Source organism: Cajanus cajan, chromosome 5 (genome assembly GCF_000230855.2).
Source record: "Cajanus cajan strain Asha chromosome 5, NIPB_CcT2T_4, whole genome shotgun sequence".
NCBI lineage: Eukaryota > Viridiplantae > Streptophyta > Magnoliopsida > Fabales > Fabaceae > Cajanus > Cajanus cajan.
Window position 1 is genome coordinate 40,391,509 of NC_138521.1, and position 15,978 is coordinate 40,407,486.

Below are 15,978 nucleotides of genomic sequence, written 5' to 3' on the forward strand. Positions count from 1 at the left end.
ACTCATGATCAGTACCCGAGATCATGAGAACCTTTTCATGTAAATAAGGGTCTTTGTACAAATTTTAATACATATCAATAAAGAGGCATTTTTCACACATCACTCTCTCTTTTGTTCTTTTCTCTCTTTCCTCATTAACATTAATAATTCTAAACCTAAACAGAACCAATAAAATAATTATGTCTGTAATTGTTCGCTCTGACCGGGATCCGAAAGTTGAGGATGAATGGGTTGAGTTGGACAGTGATGAGGAGGCCATCTCTCCGGATCTGCAAAGACTGCTAAATCAAGAAGCTCGTCTACTCCAACCGTATCAAGAGAAATTGGAGACTGTGAATTTGGGGCAGGGCCGAGAGATAAAAAAGGTCAACATTGGGACCCATATCAGTGATGAAATAAGGACACATGTTTCCGCTATGATTATAATAAAATCATTCTTTATTCTTTCTCATTGCTTCTTTTCTTGCTTATAATAAAATTCTAAACCACATTATTTTTAACCCTGTTTGAATAAACATGAATGAGGTTAAAATCATCTTAATAATAATAAACCCGCATCATTTTTATGTGGAAGTGTGTGTGACAACTTGGAGCACCTTCCCTTGGCCTCGACAAGTGTCATCATGGATAAAAAGAAATCCTTTAAAATAAAAAAAGCTCGGCAAGAAACCCAAAAAAGGGGCTGCGCAAAAATAAGAGCAAAAGACCCGCTAGGAATCCCACAAAAGGGTGACCTAGGCAAAAGTTAGGGTTGCAAAAATGAAAAAACAAAATCCATGATGGTACCACGAGCCGAATTCAAGAAAGGTTCAAGGGAAGCTATCTAAGTTATCAAATCACAACGTCAATAAACAAGATTTTATTAACTTCATAAGTGTTTAATCAAACAAGCCTAAACACATAAGCCTACCTCGGCTAACCATTCTTACATAAACCATTTTTGAAAAATAAATCCCCTCTAAAACACAAACTTCAGAACAAAAATATCTTTCCTTTCTTTTCTCTCTTGTCCCAAACGATTTTAGAATAATCTAGTGGAAGCATGGAGAAATAAATCATCACTGAAAATGGATCTAATCTGAATAATAAAATGGTGGAAGAACTGTGCCAAGAATTCAAGATCCAACACCACAACTCTTCCCCATATCGGCCGAAGATGAATGGGGCAGTCGAGGCAACCAATAAGAACATCAAGAAAATAGTGCAAAAGATGGTTGTCTCATTTAAAGACTGGCACGAGATGTTACCCTTCGCTCCTCATGGCTATAGGACTTCAGTACGTACATTTACAGGAGCTACTCCATTCTCCCTCGTCTATGGGATGGGGGCAGTTCTACCCGTCGAGGTCAAAATACCTTCCCTAAGGGTAATCATGGAAGTAAAACTTTCCGAAGCAGAATGGGTTCAAAGCCGGTATGACCAGTTGAACCTCATTGAAGAAAAACGGCTGAACGCCATATGCCATGGTCAAGCCTATCAGAGAAAGATCAAAAAGGTTTTTGACAAGAAAGTCCACCCTCGAGTCTACCATGAGGGAGAGTTGGTAATGAAGAAATTGCTACCAACTCAAAAGGACAAAATCGGAAAGTGGGCCCCAAATCACGAAGGACCATACGTGGTAAAGCGAGCTTTCTCAGGAGGAGCATTGATCCTCACAAACATGGATGGAGAAGAACTTCGATACCTAGTCAACGCTGACGTGGTAAAGAAGTACTACGCTTGAAGACGTTGCTTGCATAGGCCCGCTAGGATGAAAACCCAAAAAGGGCGTCCTAGGCAAAAGTTAGGGCAAAATAAAAAGCCCGCCAGTACAAGGGTACTAGGCAAAACAAAGGTGAATTTATCCCCGCTAGGATACGTCCTAGGCAAAAATTAGGGGCAAAAGAATAAGATACAAAAACAAAGCAAGCAACGATCACTTGAATCGAAAACCGAAAGGCGGTTCAAGTGATTATCTTCTAGAAGCAAGCGTCTTGCAGCATCTACGCTCCTGGCTCAGACATCTCACCCGAAGCAATTAGGGGAGCGTAAAGAGCAACAATTATAGATATAATTGTTAAGCCCAATGTATATAGACTACCCTGGCCAGCCATTCTTCAGAAATTCCTTCTGTATATCTTTCTGTAAAAACACTTGTGAATATCAATAAAATATCTATTCACTTTCTCTTCTCTCTTGACCATGTGATTATGCCTCTAAAATTGGTATTTCATAAAAATTGTACGAAATTCCTTTAATAATCGGTCAATAAAGAAAATTGGAGGGGTTCCTATAAAATTCGTAATCTCCTGCATAAAAGGCTCACAAAAATATTCCCTCACGTCGACGACAGAAATTCCTCCGAGAAAAGGAAGATAGGGAGAGCCATTCATTTTTCTAAAAAACATTAATAAAAATAATCAAACTTGCATTTTTGCATCACACACACATTAGTTGCACATTCAAAGACCTTATCATGAGGCAATTGCATAAAATAGAAAAATAGAAAAATTGCTTGTGTATGACAACAGTCAACAGAAAAGGCCAAAAAACGACAAAAAGGCAAAAATACAGAAAAAGCCAAAAAATAACAAAAAAGGAAAAAATACAGAAAAAGCCAAAAACGACAAAAAAGGCAAAAGATTTAGAAAATCAATCGCATCGTACAGAATAACTGAGCCTGGAGAGGCTTGCCGAAATAATACTCGTACAGAATAATTGAGCCTGGAGAGGCTTGCCGAAATAATACTCGTACAGAATAACTGAGCCTGGAGAGGCTTGTCGAAATAATACTCTCTCAGAATAATTGAGCCTGGAGAGGCTTGCCGAAATAATACTCCCACAGAATAATTGAGCCTGGAGAGGCTTGCCGAAAAAATACTACCACAGAATAATTGAGCCTGAAGAGAATAATTGAGCCTGGAGAGGCTTGCCGAAATAATACTCCCCAGAGACTTCTCAGCTCACTCTCATGGATTAAATTCCCCAGTGAAAGCTATCAAACCAAGATCAGCAAGATTCCCCAAGGAAGGCTTGATCATCCAAACAAAATATCCAAGTCAAAGGACTTAAACTTCCTCAGTGGAAGATAGCTTTCCAACTCAAACGAAGAGTGAAGCTAAGCCTGAAGAGGCTTTCTAAATAATACTCTGGGATACATAAGAACTTCAAATCCCCAACCGCCTACACAAGAGGCACTCCTTCAAAAAGGAAAATCCAAAAAAGAGATCAATAACAATTCCTCAAGCGGAATTTGGCTTTTCAGCCAATCATTAATATCAAGATGATATGCCTAACAGAAGAGGCTAATCAAAATCAACGACAAAATCCCTCAGCGGGTAACAGCCTACACAGAGGCAACAAAATCAGAAAAAATAAAAAAAAAGGGTCACCCGAATAAGGATAACCGGGATACTCCACCAACGTCTGTCGCCACCGGCCCGAAACGGGCTTTCGGCATTCGCGAAGGATGGTTGGACTCTTTTATTTGTTTAAAAATATGGATTGCTAGAATGACTTATTCTCAAACTGAGACCTCGTCAAACTAGCAATTTTATTAAAAGGCTCACCAATCCATGTTAATCCCAAGCGGGACCCTCCATGGATTAGCGGTTTTCATAAAAAGGAAGGGTTCATGGAGTCGCCACCAATGTTTTACTCAAAACGTTGGAAAAAGAGGTTTAAGGCAATCGATTCAAAAATCGACTTCGGCCATTACAACCAGAGTCGGGTAAGGGAGTCGGTTACGCGTGGGGAAGGTGTTAGCACCCCACAGCGCCCCTTTCGGGTTCCCTATGACAGATTATTTAAAAATAATAGTGCGAAATTACTAAATTACCCCTATTTATTCTAAGCAATTATAAATTAACTATCTACATGATGACAATTTAAATATGTACACACAGAAAGCGGTAAAAGAAGGGACTTTAAAGAGATAAACCTTTGAAGCGTGCTTTTCTATATATTTAAACAGAAATTGGGAAGCTTTTTGGCGTTCCCTCACTCTACAAGCCCGCTCGCTCCTTCCTAAAAAATAATTTTTGACTTGGAAATCCAGAGGATTTCCCTTCGACTAGGTTCGAATCTCCAAGCTAAATGCTCGGAATTCCAGAACTTCGTCGGATCGACTCCCAGAGAGATTTCTAGGGCAGAACACTGCTCAAAAACCCCAGAATACTCAAGGAGGGAGTCAAAACTGTGTGTGAAAGTGTCCATGACGTCAAAATGACGCCATATTTATAGGGAACAGGCGCAATACGGGCTATGGAATCAATACGGCCGTATTGAAATTTTTGAACTTCAATACGGCCGTATTGAGTTCAATACGGCCGTGTTGAAATTCAGAAATTTCAATACGCCCGTATTGAGTTCACTGCGGCTGTATTGAAGCTTCAATACGGCCGTATTGATTTCAGTACGGCCGTATTGAAGTTTCAGAAACTTCAATACGCCGTATTGAGTTCACTGCGGCCGTATTGAAGCTTCAATACGGCCGTATTAAGTTTAGTACGGCCGTATTGGGCTTCATTCCCTCCACTTCCTTATTTTAAGCTACTCTAAGACCTCTAAACCTACAGATAGCCATCCTATGGTCTTCTAGGAGTCCTTCTGGCTGACTTTCCTTCGATCTTTGAGGGTCTTCGAGTTTTATTTCCGACCCGGACAATTTTAGGGGTCTACAGCTGCCCCCCCTTTACTTAGTCGGACGGCCTTTTGGTGTACCGGTTGACAAGTAAAGGAGTTGACCCAATTGTCCGGGTGATGTGCCAACCTTCTGACTTGTAGCGTCTTCCGGTGGAAAATTGTTGAGTAGCCTCTCCAGGTTGGTGCATACCTCCGCGCTTCTAGTCACTTTGGTAGCATGAGTCTTGCCCTCTCCAGGGTGAGTTTGCCCTCTCCAGGGTGGCTGAGTTTGCCCTCTCCAGGATGGCTGAGTTTGCCCTCTCCAGGGTGAGTTTGCCCTCTCCAGGGTGGCTGAGTTTGCCCTCTCCAGGGTGAGTTTGCCCTCTCCAGGGTGGCTGAGTTTGCCCTCTCCAGGGTGAGTTTGCCCTCTCCAGGGTCTGCGGTTTGCCCTCCCCAGGGTCTGCGTACCTCCGTGCTTCTGATCACTTTGGTAGCGTGAGTTTGCCCTCTCCAGGGTCTGCGGTTTGCCCTCCCCAGGGTCTGCGTACCTCCGTGCTTCTGATCACTTTGGTAGCGTGAGTTTGCCCTCTCCAGGGTCTGCGGTTTGCCCTCCCCAGGGTCTGCGTACCTCCGTGCTTCTGATCACTTTGGTAGCGTGAGTTTGCCCTCTCCAGGGTCTGCGGTTTGCCCTCCCCAGGGTCTGCGTACCTCCGTGCTTCTGATCACTTTGGTAGCGTGAGTTTGCCCTCTCCAGGGTCTGCGGTTTGCCCTCCCCAGGGTCTGCGTACCTCCGTGCTTCTGATCACTTTGGTAGCGTGAGTTTGCCCTCTCCAGGGTCTGCGGTTTGCCCTCCCCAGGGTCTGCGTACCTCCGTGCTTCTGATCACTTTGGTAGCGTGAGTTTGCCCTCTCCAGGGTCTGCGGTTTGCCCTCCCCAGGGTCTGCCTCCGTGTTCTTGACGACATTGGCAATGTGAGTTTGCCCTCTCCAGGGATCTGAGATGGTTTTTGTCTCCACAGTCTACTATGCTGCTTCGACGTTTTTTCTGATTTTGTGCCACTGAGGGCTGGATAACGCAGGGATCCGTCTAGGGGATGTGCAGTTACTCATAGGTTCTTGTGTCCCAACTTTCCTTTGCGTAGTTGGTACCCATTGAGGAATTTCTGTTTCCTTGGGGTGTAGACACGAAGATGCTCTTTCTGATGTGAGCGATGCCTTATGATTGGCTGACGTCCTTTGACGTAAGTGGAGTATCCCGGTTATCCTTATTCGGGTGACTCTTTTTGTTTTTCTGGTTTTGTCGCCTCTGTGTAGGCTGTTATCCGCTGGGGGATTTTGTCATTGATTGTGATTAGCCTCTTCTGTTAGGCAGATCATCTTGACGCTTAATGATTGGCTGAAAAGCCAAATTCCGCTTGGGGAATTGTTATTGATCTTTTGTGATTTTTTGAAGGGGTGCCTCTGAGTAGGCGAATTATCTTGATGTTTGGTGTTCGGCTGAGTGCCGGTTTCCGCTTGGGGAATGATTATTTGTCTTTTGTGATTTTTCTTGAGGGGGTGCCTCTGAGTAGGCGAGTGGGGATTTAAAGTTTATATATCCCAGAGTATTATTTAGAAAGCCTCTTCAGGCTTAGCTTCACTCATCGCTTGAGTTGGAAAGCTACCTTCCACTGAGGAAGTTTAAGTCCTTTCGACTTGGATATTCTGTTTAGACGATCAAGCCTTCCTTGGGGGATCTTGCTGATCTTAGTTTGATAGCTTTCACTGGGGAATTTGGCCCGTGAGTGGAAGCTGAGACATCTCTGGGGAGTATTATTTCTGCGAGCCTCTCCAGGCTCAATTATTCTGATGAGGGAGTATTATTTCGGCAAGCCTCTCCAGGCTCAGTTATTCTGAGAGAGTATTATTTCGGCAAGCCTCTCCAGGCTCAATTATTCTGTATGATGCGGAATCTTTGTCTTTTTTGTCGAATTTTGACTTTTTCTGTATTTTTGCCTTTTTTGTTGACTGCTGTCATACACAAGCAATTTTTCTATTTTCTATTTTATGCAATTGCCTCATGATAAGGTCTTTGAATGTGCAACTAATGTGTGTGATGCACAAATGCAAGTTTTATTATTTAATGTTTTTAGAAAAATGAATGGCTCTCCCTATCCTCCTTTTCTTGGAGGAATTTCTGTCATCGACGTGAGGGAATATTTTTGTGAGCCTTTTACGCAGGAGATTATGGATTTTATAGGAACCCCTCCAATTTTCTTTATTGACCGATTATTAAGGAATTTCATACAATTTTTTTTTATTTTTTATTTTTTATTTTTTTTAGAAATACCAATTTAGAGGCATAATCACATGGTCAAGAGAGAAAAGAAATGAATAGATATTTTATTAATATTCACAAGTGTTTTTACAGAAAGATATACAGAAGGAATTTTCTGAAGAATGGCTGGCCTGGGTAGGCTATATACATTGGGCTTAACAATTATATCTGTAATTGTTGCTCTTTACATTCCCCTAGTTGCTGAGCCAGGAGTGTAGATGCTGCAAGACGCTTGCTTCTAGAAGATAATCACTTGAACCGCCTTTCGGTTTTCGATTCAAGTGATCGTTGCTTGCTTTGTTTTTGCATCTTATTCTTTTGCCCCTAATTTTTGCCTAGGACGTATCCTAGCGGGGATAAATTCACCTTTGTTTTGCCTAGTACTCTTGTACTGGCGGGCTTTTTGTTTTGCCCTAACTTTTGCCTAGGACGCCCTTTTTGGGTTTTCATCCTAGCGGGCCTATGCAAGCAACGTCTTCAAGCATAGTACTTCTTTACCACGTCAGTGTTGACTGGGTATCGAAGTTCTTCTCCATCCATGTCTGTGAGGATCAATGCTCCTCCTGAGAAGGCTCGTTTTACCGCGTATGGTCCTCCGTGATTTGGGGCCCACTTTTCGATTTTGTCCTTTTGAGCTGGTAGCAATTTCTTCATTACCAGCTCTCCCTCATGGTAGACTCGAGGGTGGACTTTCTTGTCAAAAGCCTTTTTGATCTTCCTCTGATAGGCTTGACCATGGCATATGGCGTTCAGCCGTTTTTCTTCGATGAGGTTCAATTGATCATATCGGCTTTGAATCCACTCTGCCTCGGAAAGTTTTGCTTCCATAATTACCCTTAGAGAAAGTATCTTGACTTCGACGGGTAGAACTGCCTCCATCCCATAGACGAGGGAGAATGGAGTAGCTCCTGTAGATGTGCGTACTGAAGTCCTATAACCATGAAGAGCGAAGGGTAACATCTCGTGCCAGTCTTTAAATGAGACAACCGTCTTTTGCACTATTTTCTTGATGTTCTTATTGGTTGCCTCGACTGCCCCATTCATCTTTGGCCGATATGGGGAAGAGTTATGGTGTTGGATCTTAAATTCTTGCCACAGTTCTTCCACCATTTTGTTGTTCAGATTAGATCCATTATCAGTGATGATTTATTTCTCCATGCTTCCACTAGATTATTCTAAAATCATTTGGGACAAGAGAGAAAAGAAAGGAAAGATATTTTTGTTCTGAAGTTTGTGTTTTAGAGGGGATTTATTTTTCAAAAATGTTTTTTGTAAGAATGGATGGCCAAGGTAAGCTTATGTGTTTAGGCTTTGTTTGATTAAACACTTATGAAGTTAAGAAAATCTTTGTTTATTGACGTTGTGATTTGACAACTTAGATAACTTCCCTTGAACCTTTCTTTTTGAATTCGGTTCATGGTACCATCATGGATTTATTTTTGTTTTTTGATTGTCCTTATTTTTGCCTAAAACACCCTTTTGTGGCGTTTTAGCGGACCTTCGTTTTTGTTTATTTTTGTAACCCTAACTTTTGCCTAGGTCACCCTTTCGTGGGATTCCTAGCGGGTCTTTTGCTCTTATTTTTGCGCAGTCCCCTTTTTGAGTTTCCTGCCGAGCTTCTTTTATTTTGAAAGATTTCTTTTTACCCATGATGGCACTTGTCAAGGCCAAGGGAAGGTGCTCCAAGTTGTCACACACACCTCCACATAAAAATGATGTGGGTTTATTATTATTAAGATGATTTTAACCTCATTCATGTTTATTCAAACAGGGTTAAAAATAATGTGGTTTAGAATTTTATTATAAACAAGAAAAGAAGCAATGAAGAATGATTTTATTATAATCATAGTGGAAACATGTGTCCTTATTTCATCACTGGTATGGGTCCTAATGTTGACCTCTTTTATCTCTCGGCCATGCCCCAAATTTACAGTCTCCAGTTTCTCTTGACGAGCTTCTTGATCTAGCAATCTTTGCAGATCCGGAGAAATGGTCTCCTCATCACTGTCCAACTCAACCCTTTCACCTTCGGATCCCGGTCAGAGCGAACAATTACAGACATAATTATTTTATTGGTTCTGTTTAGGTTTAGAATTATTAATGTTAATGGGGAAAGAGAGAAAAGAACAAAAGAGAGAGTAATGTGTGAAAAATGCCTCTTTATTGATATGTATTAAAACTGTACAAAAACCCTTATTTACATGAAAAGGTTCTCATGATCTCGGGTACTGATCATGAGTCCCTAAAAGAAAAGAAAAATATGAAGGGGCCCTATCGTGGCTTGTTCTTCTCTCTAATCCTGCTTTGGCCGAGGATTCTTGCTCACGTCGGGCGCTGTCGAATCAAAAGTGATCCACCCGGCATCAATAAGGCTTTGGACCTTGTGTTTGAGAGCTAGGCAGTTCTCTGTTGAATGCCCTGGTGCCCCCGAGTGGTATAGGCATTTATCTTGTGGTTTGTACCACTCGGGATAAGGTGGATCCATCTTCTTTGGTGGAACGTAAGCTAGAAGACGTGCTTCCACTAGCTTCGGCAGGAGATCGCTGTAGGTGGTAGGAAGTTTATCAAACTTCTTCACAGGGGTGAATTGCGATCTTCCTGACTTCGAAGTGGAGGAAGATGAGGAAATGGTTATGGCACTGACTCCTCCCTCCTTCTTCTTCCCAAAGGTCTTCTTAGCTTTAAATGATTGGGAAGGTTTAGCTAGCTTCCCACTTTTCAGCTCTTGTTCCACTCTTCCTCCAACATGATGGGACTCATGGTCACTGTGCTCAGCCCCTTGTATGTTGTGGTGACGCATGAGTTCCATCATTTGCGCCATTTGCTCCTTGAGCTGTGAGAGCTCGGTTGTAAGCTTCTTATATTGTTCCTCCAACGCGTCCATCTTTTTGATTTTCTGTGCGCGCGTGAGGACAGAGAGATGACCGGCCACTTTCTAAAAATGAATATTTAATCTAATTAATTTATGGTATGAATACACTCTTGACATGAGCTTGATAACCCTCCATTTTTAAGGCGCTGCCTTTTTAAAACGGAGTGTTACCACCTGTAGACCCCTAAAATTGTCCGGGTCGGAAATAAAGCTTGAAGACTCTCGAAGACTGAAGGATAATCAGCCAGAAGGACTCCTCGAAGGCCCTAGGAGGGTTCTCTGTAGGTCTAGAGGTCTTAGAATAGCTAAAAATAAGGAAGTGGAGGGAAAAAGCCCAATACGGCCGTACTGAACTTAATACGGCCGTATTGAAGCTTCAATACGGCCGTACTGAAGTCAGTACAACCGTATTGACACTTCAATACGACCGCTGCGAACTCAATACGGGCGTATTGAAATTTCTGACTTTCAATACGACCGTATTGAACTCCAATACGACCGTATTGAAGTTCAAAAATTTCAATACGGCCGTATTGGCCCTGTAGGCCGTACTGCGCCTATTCCCTATAAATATGACGTCAATTGGACGTCATTCCACACTTTTTCACACAGTTTTGACTCCCTCCTTGAGTATTCTGGGGTTTTTGAGCAGTGTTCTGCCCTAGAAATCTCTCTGGGAGTCGATCCGACGAAGTTCTTGAGCCCCGAGCCATTTTGCTTGAGGATCGAACCTAGTCGAGGGGAAATCTTTTTGATTCCCTTAGTAAAAATTTTGTTCTAGGAGAGCGAGGAGCGGGCTTGTAGAGCGAGGGAACGCCAAAACGCTTCCCAGTTCTTTCAATATATAAAAGCACGCTTCAAGAGGTTTCCCTTCAATCCTTCCTTTTACTGCTTTCTGTATGCATATTTAAACTGTCATCATGTAGATAGTCAATTTATAATTGCTTAGAATAAATAGGGGTAATTTAGTAATTTTATACTGTTCTTTTAAAAATAATCTGTCATAGGGAACCCGAAAGGGGCGCCGTGGGGTGCTAACACCTTCCCCACGCGTAACCGACTCCCTTACCCAACTCTGGTTGTAGCGGCCAAAGTTGATTTTTAAATCAATTGCCTTATCCCTTTTTCCAATGTTTTGAGTAAAACATTGGTGGCGACTCCACGAACCCTCCTTTTGCGAAAACCACTAAACCATGGAGGGTCCCGCTTGGGATTAATATGGATTAGTGAGACTTTTAATAAATAAATTGGATAAGATCGACAAGGTCTCAGTTTGAGAACAAGTCATTCTAATAATCCAATACATTTTCAAAACTAAAACAAAAGAGTCCAACCATCCTTCGCGAATGCCGAAAGCCCGTTTCGGGCCGGTGGCGACAGATGGCGACTCCACTGGGGAAGCTTCGAGAGTCAGTCCCATTTAGTGACAGACTATTTTTAACAAATAATAGTTAAAATTACTTTATTACCCCTTGCTTGTATGATAACATGATTTATTATATGGCTTTAATAACTGTTGTTTGTTTAAATTTCCGCAATTGTTTGAAATACAAACTGTACACAAACCTTTGCACACAACAGTTCCCTCTATACCCGGGGGCATGAGTGGTAATCCATAGGGAGTGGATGTTAGTACGGCCGGTTGATGGGTTTATAGGAGCCTATGAGACCGTTGTCGGAAAGCATCACTCAAGGTGATAACCATGAACTCGAGTCCGACGGTGCGTTGGAGCTTTCCATCGACCTACGATGAGAGGAATTGGGTCCCTATAATGGGGGCACCTTGGGGGCCTTTGACCAAGTGAGAACAGTTAGATCCTCCTTGAATATGCACTTTTCTGCAGGAGACCCCTACCTCGTGATTCGCTCGTGACTGTTCGTGGATGAGTGAATTGTTTGTGCATTTTTATGTGACATTGTATGAGCATACATTTGCACCTTTTAAACATACAACATTTTTTTTTAAATAAAAAGAATAAATAGAAATAAAGATCTTCTAGTACATGGTGTTAACATCTACCTTCATTGCATTCATGTAGGTAGTTTCCCTTTTCACCCAAAAAAATACAAAAAAACAAAATACCCAAAAAAAAAAAGGGAAAAAAGGGTTATTTATCCAAACCAAGCAATATCATGCATCATCTTAGGGATATCCTAAAAACATGATAATGCTTAGTTAAATAAACACTATGCATGCATATTCACCTTCATCATCTCATATCATGCATATAGATCATGGAGAGATCTAGGAGTCATTCATACATCTCTCCTAGTAATTCATTAATAAACATTAATAAAAAGAAAGAAATAATCGATGCGTATGTTCAAGATGGATCGCACGCCATTTGTTATTAAGTGTAAGCCAACAACCGCGCCAAGCAAGCGCACATCAACTCCGTTGTTGGTAATCAAGACAAACAAAGGGGAAGGTCCAACACCATTAAGGATCACAGTTCCAAGGCCTTTCCCTTGCAAATCAAATAAGGCTGTGCCGTGGATATACGACATCCACTCTTCTGCCGACAGCGATATCTCCAACATCGCTGGACTTGGGGGCATGACTAGGAGTGGCAGGATCTACACTCCCGAAGATCTTCATGATAAAGCCCCCAAGAATAAAGAAAAAGAAGAAAAGAAAACCGAGGAAAAAGAATCCGAGGAGGAGACAGACGAGCTGTTAAAATATATCCGACAGAGCGAGTACTCCATCGTGGATCAACTTCATAAGACGCCAGCAAAGATTACGCTGTCGTCGTTGATCCGAAGCTCCGAACCGCATCGACAAGATCTGTTGAAAGTCTTGAACGAGGCATATGTGTCGCACACAATCTCCCAAGACGAGTTTGAGGGGATTGTTAGTCACATCAAGGCTAATGATCACCTCACCTTCATCGATGAAGAAATCCCCGCCGAGGGATCAAACCACAACAAACCCTTGCACATCTCTATAAAGTGCAAGGAGTATCACATCGCTAAAGTCTTGGTAGATAATGGATCTTCCTCGAATGTGATGCCAAAAAGAACGCTCAAGCAATTGACAATCAAGGGAGTCCAAATGCGCCCGAGCAACATGATCGTTCGAGCCTTCGATAGATCTAAAAGAGAAGTGGTGGGAGAGATCAATCTTCCAATCCAAATTGGACCCACTATCTTTAATGTCGAATTCCAAGTGATGGACATTACTCCCGCATACAGCTGTCTCCTCGGCCGACCTTGGATTCATGATGCGAAAGCTATTCCTTCTACGCTCCACCAGAAAGTCAAGTTCATAGTGGGTGACAAACTGGTGACCGAACAAGCTAAAGATGACATACTCATCAGCAAGCCATCCAACATACTTTATGTGGATGCAGCAGAGGAAGCTTTAGAAACCGCCTTCCAAGCATTGGAAATCGCCAATGTCGAAACGTTTCCCCGAGAAATGAAGAAGGTAGCCTCCATGCTCACCAAGAACGGATACTTGCCAGGACAAGGATTAGGCAAGGACTCCCAAAGAATCCCGGAGCTACCCATTATCAAGGATAAATCCGGGGAAACAAGGGTTAGGATACAACCCTAACAAAGATCAAAGAACGAAGAGGAATCAAGATCCTTCTCGACGTTCTTTAAGCCAGATCTTAAGGAAGGCCGGTTCACAAGCGTCAAGGCCGGTCGTCGTCGTCAAATGTTTTTCTCCTTCCGATAGGGATGTATAGACTCAGTGACTATTAGAGATCACTCCTCGGGGACAGCCCGACCCCCGAGCCTCGATAGGGCACATGTTTCCATTATGATTATAATAAAATCATTCTTCATTAATTCTTTATTGCTTCTTTTCTCGCTTGCAATAAAATTCTAGACCACATTATTTTAACCCTGTTTGAATAAACATGAATGAGGTTAAAATCATCTTAATAATAATAAACCCACATCATTTTTATGTGGAAGTGTGTGTGTCAACTTGGAGCACCTTTTCTTGGCCTCAATAAGTGCCATCATGGATAAAGAAATCCTAAAGAGCAAAAGACCCGCTAGGAATCCCACAAAAGGGTGACCTAGGCAAAAGTTAGGGTTACAAAATAAGACCAAAAGACCCGCTAGGAATCCCACAAAAGGGTGACCTAGGCAAAAGTTAGGGTTACAAAATAAGACCAAAAGACCCGCTAGGAATCCCACAAAAGGGTGACCTAGGCAAAAATTAGGGTTACAAAATAATGAATAAAAACAAAAACCCGCTAAGACACCACAAATGGGTGTTTTAGGCAAAAGTAAGAGCCATCAAAAAAGGAAAAACCAGAATAAATCCATGATGGTACCATCAATTGAATTCAACAAAGGGGCTCAAGAAAAGCTATCCAAGTTGTCAAAGCACAATCATTAATAACAAAGATGTGCTTAACCTCACAAGTGTTTAAACAAACAAACCTAAACACAATAAGCCTACCTTGGCCATCCATGCTTACAAAAACAATTTTTCAAAAATAAAATAATCCCTTCTAAAACACAAACTTTTGAAAATATATCCTTTCCTTCTTTTCTCTCTTGTCCCAACGATTTTTGAATAATCTAGTGGAAACATGGAGATATAGTGGTCAATAGGAGGGTTGACACATCTCTTAAAGAAAGGGAAGAATCATTTGGTCGATGACACCAAAATCAAAATACGCATCATTCCTCGGTAACAGAAATCGGCAGAGCACAGTCCGTCTGGAGGAATGGCAAAATCCAAACAGAAAAACGCATCGGTTAATTCTTTTGAAAAAAGAATCAAATAGAATTAGGTGCATCATACCGCATACATGCATACAGATGATAGGTGTACTGGAAGATCACTTATTCTCTGTTTATTGAAAAAACAAAAAAAAAAAAAAAAAAACAAAAAAAACAAAAAAAAAACAAAAAATATAAACTTCAGAAAAAAAACAATGCGCCTGTACCATGTTCAGTACACCCGTACTAAAATTGGGGTTATGAACAAATTTTCAACTCAACATGGGCGTACTGAAATGGATACGGCCGTATTGGCCATAAAGAAATTTTCAAAGACCTCGTCATGAGGCAATTGCATAAAATAGAAAATAGGAAAAATTGATTGTGTATGACAGCCGTCAACAAAAAGCCGAAAACGGAAAAGAGGCATGGGTACAAAAAATCCAACAAGAAAATTGTACAGAATAACTGAGCCTGGAGAGGCTCGCCGAAAGAATACTCTTTCAGAATAATTGAGCCTGGAGAGGCTTGTCGAAACAATACTCATACAGAATAACTGAGCCTGGAGAGGCTTGCCGAAAGAATACTCTCAGAATAACTGAGCCTGGAGAGGCTTGCCGAAATAATACTCTCAGAATAACTGAGCCTGGAGAGGCTTGCCGAAATAATACTCTCTCAAAATAATTGAGCCTGGAGAGGCTCGCCGAAATAATACTCTCTCAGAATAACTGAGACATTTCTGTACAGCAAAAGCCAAAAACATAAAAAAAGGCAAAATACAGAAAAAGCCAAAAAATAAAAAAGGCAAGGATACAGAAAATCCAACAATCAGTTTGCACAGAATAACTGAGCCTGGAGAGGCTTACCAAAATACTCCTCATCCTCCACATCAAAGAATAATTGAGCCTGGAGAGGCTCGCAGAAATAATACTCCCCAAAGGGAACCTCAGCTCATGAAGCCAATATCCAACAAGAGCTTTCAAAGCAAGATCGTCAAAATCTCCCAAAGGAAGTACGATCATCCAAGTAATATATCCAAGTCAAAGGACTTCAGACTTCCTCAGTGGAAAGTAGCTCTCCGACTCAGGCATTGAGTGAGGCTAAGCCTGGAGAGGCTCGCAGAAATAATACTCCTTCAGAATAATCGAGCCTGGAGAGGCTCGCAGAAAGAATACTCCCTCAGAATAATTGAGCCTGGAGAGGCTCGCAGAAATAATACTCCTTCAGAATAATTGAGCCTGGAGAGGCTCGCAGAAAGAATACTCCCTCAGAATAATTGAGCCTGGAGAGGCTCGCAGAAACAATACTCTTCCTTCAGAATAGTTGGGCCTAGAAAGGCTCGATTCCCCAGAGATATCTCAAGCTTACACTCACGGGCCAAATTCCCCAGTGAAAGCTATCAGAATGCGATCAGCGAAATCCCCAAAGGAGGCCTGATCATCCAAGAAAAATGTCTAAGGACTTTAAACTTCCCCAATGGAGGATAGCTTTCCAACTCA